Consider the following 16,026-nt stretch of genomic DNA (forward strand, 5'->3'; position numbering starts at 1 on the left):
AGCGGCATTGGAGGGGTGACAACCAAGGCTGCGGGACTTGTCTCACATGTGGTCTGAAATCTGCTGCCCGAGATTTCCAGGCATTAGACTGGGAGACAAAAGGAAATGATTGGGTTTAATGTGGGAAGAGCTCCCCCCAGCCCTGCTGTTCTGAGGCCCGGCTGGGGCGGCTGCCTTGGGAACAGACGGAGTGGTGGGGCGCTGGAGGGGTGAGGTGAGCCGACGATGGGCACCTGGGGGGGCGGACGGACCCCAGCAGCGCCTGAGCTGGACGCTAGCCCTCCCCGGTGTGTTCACACAGATATTCAGAGCCGTCTCAGGCCTGGGCGTCACTGCAATCATGGGCAGTGCCCAGGGCGAGGCAGGGCCCCAGGGTGGTGGCCCCTGAGTGAGAGGGCCCAGAGTTCTGCTTTCTACCTCTGTGGTGTTGGGCAAGTTACTTAGTGTCTGGGCCTCAGTTTCTCTGTTTGTAAAACTGAGAGGCCTGGCCTAGAGTCCTTTGATTTTGTCTGGGAGAAAGGAAGTCAGAGGTCAGTCATGCTCTGGGGAGCATGGGGGTGGGGCTGCCAGAAGGGCCCAGGGTCACTTTCCTACCCCCGACGTTGGTTTTGGTGTTTGTGACCACCCAGCGACGGAAGCTTCTGGCTCTTTGTCTGCTGTGGTGACCTTTAGCCACTCCTGCCCTTTTGCACCCCAGCACCCCTGGGCCTCTGGCTTTGGCCCCTTGGGGTGTCCCCCCTTCTGTAACTGAGGGAGGGCCCCCTCCCTCTCCTTTCCTGTCTGCAGTGGGCAACCTAGGGTCTGGAGAGAAGGGGGGCCATGCTCCTTGCCACCCCCTGCCAATCCCTGCCATCCAGGAATGACTGTGAGGCCCCCCCACCCCCCCCGAGCATTTAGGGTTAGGGTTAACCTGGAGTTAACATCAACGTGGAGAGGTCTGGGGAACCCCTGAGGGAGAGAAGGCCTGCTGCCTGGCAAAGACTGGGGTGAAGAGCTGCAGGACCACCAGGCCAGGGCAGAGTGGCCTAGCCAGGTCTGGGCAGCACCCAGGGAGGGCCCTTGAGCCCAGAGGTGCAGCAGCTAGGGGCCAGGGGCCAGGGCAGCTGGGCCTTCTCTCTGTGGGGGACATTGCAGAGTGGCTGGTCCAGAACGCAAGGACTGGGCTCTCCCTGGAGCTGCACAGCCAGTCTTGGGGGATGGGGGTGCCGGCCTTCTCCTTCCTCGTCCCCCCCGCCTGTGCCCCTCCCGACGCAGGCCCCTCCATCCCGGCTGCTTCCCTGCACACTTTGGGAAGCCTAGCTCTGCCCTCGGGGCCAAGCCAAGCGGCCCTCCATTCCTCCTTTCCTGGACAGCCCCCCTTAGATGCTAGGTGGGGATGGCCTCTTTTTTCCTCCTAGCCTCTTCCCCAGGGGACGTACCCTTCCTTCTGAGGGATCCCTGCAGTGAGATGCGCTCTGGGGCGGACAGGCGGCACAGAGGGTTGGCATTACTTCTGTGCTGCCCTTTTCTGGGGGCCTTCTCCTGCATCCCCCTGTGGCTGGAGTTTGGGGGGCTGAGGAGGCTGGCCCAGCCAGGCAGGCTCTCACCACAGGCATGTTTGCTTTTGTTGGAACAGCAGCTCAACTCAAGGGCAGCTCAGTGCTCTTTGGGGAGATGGGGGGAGTGGAGGGATAGAAGTGGCCTCAGGCTGCCCCAATCCTCCAGGCTGGGGCCTCCTGCCTTCCTGGCTCAGGGGCTCTGACCGAGGAAGATCTGCAGAAAGCAGGGGCTGGAAGCTGGGCCATCCTGGGACTCCCTGGCCAGGCAGGCTCTGCTGGCCCTTGGTTGGAGCCTGGGCACTCAGGTCTTGGGTGAGTGATTCCTCTCGTGCCCATGATACTTCAGGGCCCTCTGTGCCCAGGCCTCGAGTGGTCACCTGTGGTACTGGTTGAACCCCTCTGCCTGAAGCCCTGCCCCCTCTCCTCCCCATTGGAACTGTGCACAGACAGCTGTCTGGGGGCCGCTGGACTGGACCCACCCAGAGAGCTGCAGAAGGCGGCCTCCCTCCCTTCTCCTGTCCGGTGGGGGTGGGGCAGGGTGTGGGAGTCACTCCCCACCCATGATCCCCTCTGGGAAAACTGAGGAACTCCTGGCTCTGCTCCTGGTGGGGGGGTTGGGCGTAGGGGGTGTGAGAGGGCGCTGTGGAAGTTGTTCTGACTGAGGAATGATCTCTGCCTCTCGTGGAGGGGGTCACTGCTCATCTTGGGGGGACTGGAGTCTAGATGATTCTCCACCGAACTCTTCTCAGGGAGGGCACTTTGCAAAGTAACCAGCTTTGCCACTTTGCTCCTATGGGCCTCCATTTTGTTACCTGTAAAGTGGGGCTGCTGGACCTCACAGAACAGTTGAGGAAGGAAGGGCTGTCTCGATGTCTGGGTTCCTCCCTCTCTTTCTCTGCCCTCAGTTTCCTTTGCCTTCATCACTTCCCTCCCCTGCACTGGTCCTAACTCTGTACCTGTTACTCCCTGGGGTCCCCCGCCATCCCCAGCTTTTTGGGGCAGAGACTTTTTTTTTTAAATTTTCCTTTGTATTTCCAAGGACACATAGTCGGCTTTTAAAAACCCTTTGTTTGATTCAGTCATAGAGCCCATGACGCCCTAGGTCTCTGCTTCCAAGTTACTTGGAGGTCTGGGTGCCTGGGAGGGGAGTGGGGGCACCCGCTGTCTCAGGCTCTCACTTTTCCCCTTTCCCCGAAGGGCTTATGGGGGTGAGGGGCTCAAACTCCAGCCTGGACCCACAGTCTTCAGGAAAGCTGGCAGCCCTTCCATCAGTCCTGAGAACCTCTCTGGCTGCTCTGCCCCCTGCCCTGGGCTCTGGGGCTGCCCTGTACCTGGCGATGCACACTTGTTGCCTGGGTCGTAGTCCTCGGTCCCTTGCCATAGTTCTGTGATGAATGTCAGGAGGTACCACTCCCCTGGGCCTGCTGCAGCTCAGCTCCCAGGCTGCCCAGAAAGGCAGAAATTGGGAGTTATTTCTGAGCAGGGAAAGGGTGAGTCAGAGATGGTGCACAGGGCGGGAGCTGTTGCTGGGGCTGCTAGAAGGGAGTGATCAGCAGAGCTGAAATCGTCCCAGAGGGAAACAAAGGCATGCCAGTGAGTGAGCTGGGCCTCTCATGGGGACGAGATTGGAGGGGGGAGGTAGCCAGGGGTCTGCCTGGGGGGAGGGGCCCGGAGACCGGGGGAGCTGGGGCAGGGACCTGGGCACTGAGGGCTCATTATCTTGTTAGGGGGTCTGAGTGACAGGGAAGCCCCTCACTGGCACTGAACCAGGGCAGGGAGCCAACAGGTGGCCTTTGGGGTCCTCCTGAGAGGGCTAAGAGGAAAGAAAGGTCTCTGGGGATGTGACTGGGGTAGGGATGGACTCAAGTGTGGGGAGGCCTTGGTCGGGTTGAGGGGGTCCTCAAGGAGGACCCCAAGGTCTCTGTGTATGTGGGGGAATGGGACAGCCTTTTCTCCTGTCCCAGAGGCCTGGGTTCCTTCCCTGCTTTCCCCGTTGGCTTCTGGTCTTGGCTCAGAGCTGAGGGGAAGGGGCCCCAGCTTAGGGCGACCAGCCATAGGGGAAGTCACAAGTTACACCAAGTTCCCAGAAAAGGCGGAGTGGTGGCTGCCCCTGGCTGGCCAAAGAATGTGTGTGGGGGGAGCCATGGGGCCCGCCCTTATCTCCCTCTCCTCCTCCCCTCCTCCAATCCCGCCCCCCCCTTCTTCCTTTCTCCAACCCGGAGCCCTTGGGGATGCTGCCCGGCCCGGATTCTCGGCCTGTAGATGGGCCAGACCGGACCAGACCGAACTGGTTAGGGCGTCGGTCAGGTTCTTCCTCAGCCCCTTCCGGAACCTTGGGCCCCGCCCCCAGGGGACCTGTGGCATTCTGATGTGCGGAGCACTCGCGGGTAGCCAATTCAAATCCACGGGGTGTTGGGGGGGGCAGGGGAGCCCGATTTGCTTAAACTAAAACACCCTAAAGGAAGAGGGGGTGGGGGGTGGGTGCGGATGAGAGATGTGCCTGACTGATGTGTGTGTGTGCGCATACGTGAAGCGTGTGTGCCTGTATGTGTGGTGTGTGACGTGTGTGCACACGTGAGTCATGTGTATGACTGGTGTGCGCGCGTGTGGTGCGCATACAGGAAGTATGCGTGTGTGCCTGCATGTGTGGTGTGTGACATGTGTGCACACGTGAGGTGTGTGACTCTGGTGTGTGCGTGTGTGGTGCGCATACATGGAGTATGCGTGTGTGCCTGCGTGTGTGGTTTGTGACATGTGCACGCGTGAGTCATGTATGTGCGTGTGTGGTGTGTATGCATGAAGTATGCGTGTGTGCCTGCATGTGTGGCGTGTGACATGTGTGTGCACGCGTGAGGTGTATGTCTGTGTATATGGTACGTGCGTGTGCGTGTGCGTGTGCGTGTGCGTGTACCTTGGTGTGGGCTTACTTTGCGGACCTAGCCCTAGCCCATCCTACCTAGATGTAAATTGTTAGGGAGGGTTGCTGCCGCCAGCTGCCCCTCTGGTGCCCGGGGCCCCTCCTCCCCCTCCCCTCCCCCACTGCCGTCCAGCCCTGGTCCGCCCTCTGTCCAGCGGATTTGGCTTAACCATCTACCCCACCCCACCACTAAGGAGCCCAGACAGCGCTCCCTCCCTCCCGTCCCGGGCCCAGCCCAGCTCCGAGGAGCCCGTATGATACGGGAGGAGGGAGAAGGGTGTGGGGTGAAGAGAGAGGCCGGGCTCCAGGATGAACCCCGTCTACTCCCTCCCCCCGACTTTCTGCTGACCCGCAGTTCTGCTTGGAGCCCAAACTTCTTGGTGTGGTGGGAATTGCTGGGGTTATTTTTAGCCGGAGGAATGTTGTTTTTGCTAGTCTTGCTAGGAAGGGATGGGCTCCCTGGCCCCCTCGACTCCAGCCTCCCCTCCTGGAAGGCGGGGCCGCATGGGGGGGAGCATCTCCCCCTCTCCCACTCCCCGCCCCCTCGTGGGAGGTGGAGCCGCAGGGAGGGGACGTTTCCCCTAACTCCCATTCTCTATCACCTCTAAAAGGGGCGGCCCAAGGGAGGGAGAAGAAGGAACGAGCATTTATAATGTCTACAACTTGCCAGGCTCTTTACAAGTATTATCTCGTTTTGAAAATGAACTGAGGTGAAATGTCCTGGATCACCCGGGTAGGAAACATCTGAGGCTGGATTTGAACTCAGGTCGTCCTGACTCCAGCTCCAGAGGCACTACCCACTGCTCTGAGAGAGCCAAGGGCCAAGGGCTGGTCGACAACTGCCTGGCTTTCTGGGTGAGGGCTCGGCCACGGGCTTGAACCCCATTTCCTCTGATCCAGAGTCCCACAGCTCTGTGCACTGAGGCACTCAGACTCTGAGCAGGGCTCTTTGCCAAGTCGCTACCAGGTCCTCCCCCCATCCTCCTCCCTCCCTACCTCATGCTCTCTCCTCTTGGGGGTCAGAGTCAGCCCCCAGCCCAGAAGTTATCCCCCACTTGTAACCAGCTGGATTCAAGCCCAAGTTCTTGGAAGTGAAGGGGTGGGGGTCACTTGGGTGAGCTCTCAACTGGAGTGGGATTCCAGGGAGCCTCAGGCTGTCTTCAGGCCACCTGGATTAGTGGGGAGGGGCTGGATTAGTGGGGGGGGGGCTGGATTAGTGGGAGGGGCTGAGCAGGGAGCTCCTGGAGGTCTCTCCAGCAGCCTGACTCCAGGGTGACCACACCTAGCTGAGAGAGGTGGTTCCCAAAGTGGGGGATGACCTTAACTGACTAGAAACTTGGGCCAACCAGATGTTTCTGCTATTGGATTAAAAAAAAATCTAAGCTCTGGAAAGCCCGGGGTTAGGAGGCTTGTGTAGAGAAGGCTTCATCTGAAAAAGACCTGGGGTAGGGAAGCTCCACAGAGTGGCACTTTCCATCATGGCTCATGGGCCGAAGAGCAAGGGCACCTTCAGTGGTGCTGCCTGGATCCTGGCAGCTTGGCCAGCCAGCCCTGGGGAGTAGTAGAAGTGTGGTGGGGGTTCTCTGCTTCTCCCAAGGTCTGACCACCTGACCCGTTGCCCCCCCCCATTGTCTATCCTGCTGCCTGTGGAGAACCAGCTGTCTACAGCCAAGGCAGATGTGCAGTGTGGCAGGGCCCCCACCCCCCGCCCCCGAGAATCCCAGGTGCGTGGCACGCAGCCCAAAGGTGGAGGATCACATCCGACCTGGGCTGCTTCCTAGGTGACCTTGGACATGGCCCTGCTTAGACCAGGAGGTGAGGGGGCTGGGGCAGATGGACTCTCATCGCCCGAGGCTGCCTGATGTGTGCACAGAGCTGTTGGAAGCACTTTAGTGAGGTCGCTGGGTTTCTCTTTCGCCACATTTTGCTAAGGCCGCTCGTCAAGTCTACTGGCATTTATTAAGTGCTGCTAACATCTGGGGCACCCCCATCTGTATGTAGGCCACCAGAAAAGCGAATGTGGACCCAAGACACTGTGGGTCTGAATCCGCTCAAAACCGTAGCTCCTGAGCTCCCTTCAGTGTGTCAGCCAGAGGAAATGGTGAGATTCCAGCAAAGGCATTCAATGAGATAGCATGCTCAGAAAGTCGGAAGGAGAGCATTCTCCCTGGGTCACCTGGGCCCTGCTGTCCCACAAACACTCAGCATCAGTGGGGAGAATATCTATGCCTCAGAAATGTGCGTGGAGTGGCACATGCCCAGGATATTCAGGGTCAGGCCCGATGTGAAAGACAGTCCCCCGGGGCTAGAGCAGCCCACCCCATTGACCTGCAGGGCCATCGACGTCTTCTGGCCATAGGTAGGATGCTGGCTTCTTTGCTGCTTTTCTGGTCATGCTGGGGCCCTCTCCTCGGGCTGTGAGCTCTCTGTGCCAACTCGGGGCGTCAAGACCACCTGTCCTCTGCCACGGCTGGGGGCGGGGCAAACAAGCCCAAGCAGATGGCTCTTTGAGTTTGTGGCAGAGGTTATCAGCCATTCCTACCACCTAAAGCCAGCCGTATGTTCCAGGCTAGGTGGCTCAGTGGATAGAGCACAGCGCTTGACCTCCGGGAGATCAAAGTTCAGACGAGTCTGGCTTCAGACACCAGCTGTCTGACCCATCACTTCTGTCTGCCTCAGTTAACTTAGCTCTAAGGTGGAGATGATAATAGCACCTACCTTGTAGCTGTGAGGCTCCAATAATTGCAGGCCTTGATGTGTGCTGGCAGCAGCCTGGCCTGCCTCAGGCTTAGAAAGGCCGCTTCATTCATTCCTACCAACTTCTTCATTCCCTTGAGACTGTTCCTGGGGACTCTGTGCGGAGGAAGCACGTTGGTGCCCATCTCCCAACCCTCAGGGTCTCAGTGGTTGGGGAGGCAGGGTGAGAGGGTCAAGAGTAAGGTGCCCTCACCCTTCCAGTTCGAGCTTTGGTTCCAAATTCACGCTGCTCCCAGCAGCGGGCACCCCAAAGCCACTGGCTCAGTAAAGGTTTCTGCTGTGATTGGCACTGAGCCGAGCTCCTGTGAGGCCCTTGATGGGGCTCTGTCCCGGTGTGGGGGTAGTAGCAGAGAAGTAAGGATGAGCTCAGGGTGGGCGCAAGGCATGCGCCTTCCCCCCAGACAGGCCAGGGGCCGCACCATCTCTCTCCTGCATGTGCCGGGCTTCTTCTCGCCTTTGGTTCCTACTGACTGGGATGCTCTCCTGACTCCTAGCGCCGTTGAGGCCACCCCCTCACATACGGAGGAAGAAACTGAGGCTCAGAGGGCCAGCTGACTTGCCCAAGGTTCCAAAGGGATCCATAATATCCTTTCATACATAATCTGTAGTAATGTGCGTGGAGATGCAGTACTCCACAGTGCACAGTGTGAGAGCAGACCAGTTCTGGTCCTTTAACCCCCACCTCACCCCCAGAGTTTTTTCTGCTGTGCGCCCATCCACGTCCTGTTCCCCTGGCCACCCATGCTGCACTCCTCTCCCTCCTCACTGAGCTGCCAGCACCTGGGAGCCCTGTGTCATTGTTGGTACTTGGCACTGGGGACCAGGGACTTGCTTATCTTTGATGGAGCTGAATGGGGCTGACGGGGAGTGGGGACGCCAATGGAGTAGTGGCCTGTGCCCCAGAAAGCAGGTCAGGAAGACTCAGCTCTGCTGTTCACTCCTTGCATTGTGTGACTGTGGGCAAATCCCTGCCTCTCTCTGCCTCAGTTTCCCCACCTGCCTATAGCAATAGCTTGCATTCGCACATTATTGCCTCATTTGATCTTCACAACTCTGTGTGGTGGCTGCTGTTATTCCCATTTTACAGATGAGGAGACTGAGGCCCAGAGAGGCAGAGTGAGTTAGGAAGTGCTAAAGGAGGTGTTTGAAGCCCAGCCTTGCCGACTTAGAGACAGGGCCTTTGTCCACTGCCCAGGCAGGGGAGATTCCCCTGGAGATCTCTGTTGCTGCTCACTGACGGGGTGAATGCTCCTGGTTAGAGCCAATGGGGCTGGTGCCAGCCACACTATTTATTGCCAGCCTGATTGCCCATTAGCGGCTTCAAATGCAGTCTAATTAGTAACGAAGCCATTAGGTATCCCTCAGGGAGCCGGGGGTGGGGGGGGGGCTGGCCTTGCAGCAGTTCCATCCTGAGCCAGGAGCCCTCCTGGGTGGTTTCTGGGGGCCGGTGCCCTGCTGTGCCTGAGCCTGGGGAAGGGGGAATGGGTGTGGCCTGAAGATGGGCAGGTGGGGGCCCCTTCCCTCCTGCTCCCAGGTGCCCTCTGGCTCTTCTCTGTCCCCACTGGACACAGCTGCTCAGTGTACTTCCTTCTGTCCAGGCCTGGGGCCTGCTGCCTCAGTGCCCTTTCGTCTGAGTAGGCCTGCCTTCTTTGCACCCCAGGCTCTGCTGAGTGACAGTCTCCTTGCTCTGTCTTGCCTAGACACCAGGCTCTCCTTGACTCTCTTTAAAAAGAGAGGGCCCCTTAGATTTGCTGGGGTTTATGGAAGCATGCTTGGGGCAGCTCCTTGCCGTGGGGGTGAGGGGCGCCGCATGTGTCCTCGCATGTGAGGGTGGGGCACCCAAAGATCGCCCTCGGCCTCCCAGGAGAACCCATTCGCTGCCCCCTCCAGAAAGGTCTACAAGAGATTGAACTCATCCCACCCAGTGCTGGGTGATAGGGGTGGGGGAGAGCAGCTCCTCCCTTTCTCTAGGCCCAGGCCCAGTGGATGGCTGTCCTGGCTGCAGCCCTTACTGCCCTGGCCACAGCCTGGGCTCAGACTCAATTCCTCTTGCTGATCTGGCCCAAATCTCCAGGGCGGGAGCAATGCCCCCCAACACCCCCAGCTCACACACTGGCTCTGTTCTCCCCTCTCTTTGTGGCTGGGGTGGGGTGGGGCCAGAGGATCCCGCCAAGGTCCTGCCCTTGGTCCTGTCTGCCCCTCGGAGGCCTAGCCGAGGGGAGAGCAGAGGAAGATGAAAGGCGAGTAGGAGAAATTGGTACCTGAGATTTCCTGGGCGACGGACCAGCCATCCATCAGCTTCGTCTAGACATGCTTCGCGTGATAATGAGGCTGGAGGGAGGCGGTGGAGACCCAGCAGGCAGGCCCTTCCATTCATGTGAACACAGGCGTGTGAGCACACACGCACACACAGTCAGTCCGTCCACAAAAAGCCTCCGTCAGGTCCCTCCCATCTAAGAGTGCGCGTGTATGTGTTCCCCGCTGTGCGAGATCTTCGTGTTCTGTGCTCTGTGGTCTGAAGGCTGGCCCTGGAGGACCCCGGGACCAGAGCCCAAAGGGAGATTGGTGACTCTGCTCCAGCCCTGTGCCTCTGTCTCTCTGTCTCTCTGTCTCTGCCTCATACATACATAAACATGTACATACATACATACATGCACACAACATAGCTGTATCTGTGTAAGTATGTTTATCGAGACCGCGGCTCTGTGGGGAAGGAGCTCCCCCAAGGTCACCACATGGGCTGTGCTGGGATTTGAATCGGGGTCTCTCCAGCATGACAGGACAGGAGACCCTGTGACCGAGGATAAGGCTGTGGCCCCCACCCTCAGCGTCCTTTGGCCAAGGCTATCGGACAGCTTTGGGCTCACGCTCGCCCCTCTGGCCGCCTGAGCCCTCCCGGGGCGACCCTTCCCTCCAGCTTGTCTCTGCAGCTGGCCCTCTGCCTCAGTCTCCACCTGTGGGGTCTCGCTCACCGCCTCCCTGCCCAGCTTCAGAATGGGTGCTGGCTTGGCTCTTTTTATGGGGAGGTGGGATTGCGGTTGACCGGGTTCCACCGGGCCCTGGGGCGGTGTGAAGACGGAAATGAAGAGCAGCCGATGTTCTCCCAGGGCTGCAGCCCACACCCGGGGAGCCATGAGATGAGATAGGGGTGCTGGGTGTGAGGTGAGATCAGCCAGGGATGGGGGAATGGAACCATGGCTGAAGAAATCGTGGGACTCCTCAGCTTCCTGGGCGCCACAGCCCCTCCCCCACAGCTCAGGAGGAGCCTGCTTTGTTTGGGGGGGAGGGGACGACTGATCCCTGGCAGCCCGGGCTCCTGGGGCGTGCTAAGGTGGCTTCTGCATGGGTTCTGTGCCCTTTCCTGGCCCTAGCCCCCGTGGCACGGCCTCTGCTCCCTGCTCTGGCCATGGACTCTGTCCTGTGTGTGGCCCAGGGCCCAGCTGTCCAGACCCCTGGGGCCCCCCTTCTCTGCCAGGCAGTTCCCTCCCATGTTCCAGAGCCTCCTTCCCCAGCTCAGAGTAGGACAGGAAATATGCAGAATGACCCCTGACGTCCAGTTGGCTCCTTCCTGCAGGGCTCTCTGCTTCCTCCTTCGGCCCAGGCAGCCGAGCCTTCGGGACCGTCCTGAGCTGACCTTCCTTCGGGCCTGAGAACAGGTAGGGTACTGGTGGGGGGAGGCTGGGCCCCAGGGCTCTGTTTTGGGGAGGCAGCCTCTTCCCTGGAAGCTTCACCCCCAGCCCACGTACTTGGCCTGTGAGAGCGCCTGCTAGCCCCAGCCCCACCCTGCTGTGATGGGGGAGTGTGGCTGTGTCCACAGCGTTCAGCCTGGACCAGGTCTGCAGTCTCCTGAGCTCCCATGGAGACACTGGGAGACAGAGTCCAGGGGCCGTTCTGGGCAGCAGCAGGGGGGGCATGGAGGGGGGATCTGGAGCCTTCGGGATAATGACCTGAGCCTCCGGGTTGGCATTGGACGAGGAGATGGGGGTCTGCTGTGCCTGAGAGAGAGAGCTGCTGTGCTCGTGTGTAAATGTCGTCCCTTTGGTGAACCTACGCTTCCTTCTCTGAAATGGGCACAGGGTGGTTTGGAGGGTCATAGCAGGGGAAGGGAGCTGGCTCTGAGAAAACAGACTTGAGTGGGGCTGAGAGGAGAGACTGGGACCCTCCTTCTTCTTTCTGTTCCCCTTGCCCTGGGGAGAGAGCCCTGGTGCAGACCCTGGCTCCACTGCCTTCTGGGCTGATTCAACTTGGCCTGGATCCCAGGGGAGGGGTCGGCAGATGAAGAAGGGCGGCTGAGGGTGAGCGTGTGCGTGTCTGTGTGTGTGTGCATGCGTGTGCCTGTGTGTGTGCGTGTGTGTGTGCGTGCGTGCGTGTGTGTGTGTGTGTGCTCGCCTGCTGCAGGGGTCCCTGCATCCAGCTGTTGTCAGCTGGGCCGATCTCAGCCTCTGCCTGGCCCTTCACTGGAATCTCTCAGAGCCCCTTCACTGAGGCTGTTGGCTGAGGACCCAGCCTGGGGGGAGGGAAGGCTATGAGAAGGTTGCCCCCCAGCACAGGCTCCGGCCCTGCTTGCCCCAGCCGCGAGTCTGTTTGACGCTCTGCTTCCTGTGGGAGCTGTCGGACTCAGCTGAGCTGGTCTGCCCCCTCCGCGGGCCTGCCCCTTTGCACCAGGCCCTGGGGCTCCTCTGGGATGGTGCCATGTCAGCAGCAGGGGACATTTCAAGAACTGGCTGAGTCTCGTTTGGCATCCAGACAGCAGGCGGACAGTTCCCCACCTTGCCTCCCCCTGTCAGTCGTGCTCTGCTGTTTCCTCATTCTGGGGGGCTGCCCTGGGCTCGCATCTCACCCCAGCCACACTAGGGTCTGCCCTCATTTACTGGGGGATGAATGAAAGGCAAGTGGAGAGACAAAGGCAGACGTGTAGGGAGCCCAAGAGAAGCCAAGATAGGCAGGTACAGGGAAAGATGCAGGCTGCGGCCCGTCTGCAGGCAGACTTTACTTTGTGTTGGGTTGGCAGACATCACAAAGAATGTTGTGCAGGAGTACGGTCAATTAAACTGACTGATTTACCCCAAATTGAGGGGAAGTTCCTTGGGGGATGGCTTCATTGTTTATGCTTGCATCCCCCAGGGCCGAGCACACAGTAGGTGCTTGGGACACAGTTGGTGCTCAGTCTCTGCTTGCTGATTGATAGGAATCCCAGCGCGCCCTGACCGCTGCTGTCTCTTTGTCAGCATTCTCAGCCCTCGCAGGATCCTGGTCACTGTGTTCTCTGGCTCCTCCCCGAGCTTCCATCTTTCCATCTTTCTCCTCCTGGCTTCTCCTACCTTTCACATTGACCAATAGCCTTGCTCCCTGGTTCCCCGGCTCTTCTGTCAGATGGGGTCTCCCATCACTCTTTGCAATGACCAACAGTGCCGCTACAAGCACCTTTGAAGGGACTTCACCCCTAAGGCCACCTCTACCAGTTTCAGGGCATGTGCCTAATAATCCCATTCTTGGGTAAAAGGGCTTGATTCTTTTCATGACTTCCTCCATAGACAGGAGATGAAATGAATGTTCTCCCCGGCTACCCCTCTGTCCCTGGATGGCTTGAGCTGGGATGAGGGCAGTTCTGAAGGTCTGGGGTGGGGGAAGAAGACAAGTCAAGCTGGAGACACTGCCCTCCTTCCGTCAGGCAGCCAGAGGGCCCTGTGCTCTGGAGAGCCCCAGAGCAGAGCCTGGACGCCTGGGCAGATAAGAGCGTGGCTGGGGCTCCTGGCTGGCAATGCGCCCCAGCTCTCTGTGGCTCGCTGACTGAGGAAAGCGGGCTTGGATGCGGCAAGACGTCTCGCTGGAACCTCTTGGATGCCGTGTGACCCTGGGCAAGTCACCTTACCATTCTGAGTCTCAGCGTCCTCATCCCGGGGTGAGGGGAGTGATCCCCCACACATGCCTTCCATGAGGATAGCGAGGTCAGCTATCAGTGCTGTTAGCAGCCTCCTTGGCCAGCTGAGTGTCCGTGTCCGTGTTGGTGTGTCTCTGGGTGGCACAGACCTTGGTGAGCCCTGCCAGCCGGATGGAGAAGGGATGGCCGCCCTCCCTGGCACAGCCGTGAAAACCAGCCGCATCGAGCCACGTCGAGTTTGAGCGGTCCTCGAGCCCTGGGAGCCGCCAGCAGGCCACTGCCTTGTTTAGAGCTTCTCTGCTCCTCCCACCTTCCTGTTTTCCCCAGCGCTCCTCTGGTCCCCGGGGGCTCATCCCTCAGGGATCCCGGAGCGGGGGCGTCCACCTGACACAGGATGGCTGGCTGACCGAAGATGTTCACCAACAGGCCACGGCCACGGCCTCGCCTCTCTTTCTGCCTCAGGAGCAAGCGGCTGAATTTGAGACCCCCAAGGATGTGTGTGTGGGGGTGGCCATAAAACACACGACCAGATCACAGGCCCAGGGTGATCCAGTCCTCCTCCTCCCATCCTCCTTAGCCTGGCGGGAAGAACAACCGTCTGGCTGTGAGGTGCGGGGCGCCCCCCATTCTCCAGCGTGGAGCGTCGAGGCCGACCCCTCCCCCACTGCCGCAGGTCACCTGGGTGCAGACCAGGGCCAGCCCTCGGGGCTCCATCGGGTGCACCGCCCTGGTTTCCCACCCAGCTGTCCCAGGTGGGAGCAGCTTCAAAGCCCCTGAATGCCTTCCCGCCCCAGGTGGTCTGGGAACGGGAAGAGGGGCTGCGATGCAGGGAAGAAGAGGGTCGGAGCAGCAGAGAGGCAAGCCAACTTCCACTGGGGACTGGAAGAGCCCGCCAGGAGCCCTGACCGCTGGAGCTGAGAAAACTGGAACAGATGTGTGGGGCTCTTCCTGGGGAGAAAAGAGCCGGGTGATCTGAGAAGGAAGTGGCCGCTTGTCTCCCCGCCCCCGCCCAAGGATAGAGTGGAGACAGCCACAGACCGTGGGCCGAGATGACGACCACCCACTGAGAGACCAGACCTTGACCCACTTCCGGCTCAGGAAGAAGAGAAGGGTGGTGACCACCCTGCAGGGGGAACTGAGGTGGCTCTTTGGCAATCTGTGACAAAGAGAGCTGTTGTCTTCCTGGGGCATGGCCCCTGGTGGCCTTCCCAAGGTTTATCAAACCCGATGATTGACAAGGACAAAGATGATCGGCCAGAGGGAACCTCAGATTCTTGGCAGAGAAAGAACCTCGGCTGGAGAGGGCTGGGGGCCAGCGGGGTTTCGAAGGCCGGGGAGGCTAAAAAGAGGGCTCATTTGGGATGTGAACAGTGGGTTAAGGACATGAAATGCTGCCTGGGAATGGGATTCGGGTTTCTGGAATAACAGGATGCTGGCTTGGAATGCAATGCACTAGGCAAAGGCTGCTAAAAATGCATTTTCCAGGTGTCCTGCAAAGTGAACCAAAAGGATTTGAAACGGGAAAGCCTGGGGGTGGGGGTGGAGCCAGCTGCCTTTGTGTATCACCAAGCTTGGTGGAGGGAGAGAAGCTGCAGTGAACCGCCTGGGCCCTCTAGAAGTTCTCCAGAGACAAGACCCAAGAAAGGGACAACCAGCAGCACAGCTGTGACCTCGGTGTCCTGACACAAGGAAATGCCTGAAGCTTGGGCAGCAAGTAAGAGGAATTAGATGGCAGAGCCCCAGGAGGCAGGTTTGACCTCACTGAGGTTTGGTGGAATAAACATGGAGACTGCAGAGGGGGCTCATGCCCTCGGTGAAAGAAACAGCATAAGAGTGACGACCAGTGGAGGAAGGAACAGAAACCATCTTGTCCTCAGAGAATGTCTACCACAGACCAGATGGACAGAAGAAGGAAAATGGGTGGAACTGTCAAAAGGTGGTGGAACCAACAAGGGAAGATTGTCTTCTAGATCTGATTCTCAGGAACAGGAACTAGTTGCTGGGCTAGAGCTTTGGGGTGGGGGGGGAGGAAGTGTCATGCCATGTTCCTGCTAGAAAGGGAAGATGGTCACAGGCTGACATGAACCCTTGAGTTTTGGGAAAGTAGATTCTGCTTAGATAAAGCAGAGATAGGATCCCGTGGGCTAAATTTGATGGGTGGACAGGAAATTGTCAAGAGTCAAATTCTAGTGAAAAAAGAGAGAAATAATTGTGGTGAGGAGGAAAGATAGGATTTCTCTGAAGAGGTGAATGTGGCTGCACAGGGAGCTCACCCACCAACTCAGATTTTTAAAACACACATACAGAAGATGGAAACAAAGTTAACAGGGTGAATATAAATTCATGGCTCGGTCTTGAGAATAACGCCTAAGAAATGCTGACACTCTGAATGCATTGAAGACAGCAAGAAAAGTGAAGAAGAACAGAGGTTTAAAAGCAGCAGTGTAAGGATGAGAACCAAAGAAGAGAGAGGACTACATGGTGGGGGGTGGGGGGATGGCACAGGGACACTGATGACAGTGGGAGGGCAGGGCTGCTCAATTTTCTTTTTTATTTTGCCAAGGAAAATGACTTTGAGACTAGTAGAACAGAATGAATGAAAAAAAAATTATTCATTAAGTGGTTTCTTTGATACCTACCACATGCTGGGCACTGTGGCCAGGGCCATTAAGGAGCTTACAATATAATGGGGAGATAGCACAGAAAAGGAAGTGACAAGGGTGGCAGGGCAGGTGAGGGGAGTAGGGGAGATGCCCATCATGGGGTAGGATGGAAAAGTCCAAAGGAGTGGGAAAAGACAAGATGGCAGGCCTGCGCACCCTCAGATGAAGGCTCTGGGAGGAGCTAGCCTGGGCACCCTCCTTCGATGGAAGCTCTGGGAGGGGTTAGCCTGGGCACCCTCCTTCGATGGAAGCTCTGGGAGGAGCTAGCCT

At 58.7% G+C, this 16,026-nt stretch overlaps 1 protein-coding gene across 1 annotated transcript in view; it reads left to right on the forward strand.

The window, feature by feature from the left end:
- The first annotated feature begins 3,112 nt into the window (after window positions 1–3,112).
- Window positions 3,113–16,026, forward strand: part of TSPAN4 (tetraspanin 4) — a 79,327-nt gene continuing 66,413 nt past the window's right edge. The window contains exons 1-2 of the mRNA XM_027860151.1: window positions 3,113–3,131; window positions 10,787–10,868. The gene's annotated coding sequence lies outside the window, so the exon portion shown is untranslated. The remainder of the gene's footprint in view (window positions 3,132–10,786; window positions 10,869–16,026) is intronic.

The sequence above is a fragment of the Vombatus ursinus genome, unplaced genomic scaffold (genome assembly GCF_900497805.2).
Source record: "Vombatus ursinus unplaced genomic scaffold, bare-nosed wombat genome assembly UNPS02014176.1, whole genome shotgun sequence".
NCBI lineage: Eukaryota > Metazoa > Chordata > Mammalia > Diprotodontia > Vombatidae > Vombatus > Vombatus ursinus.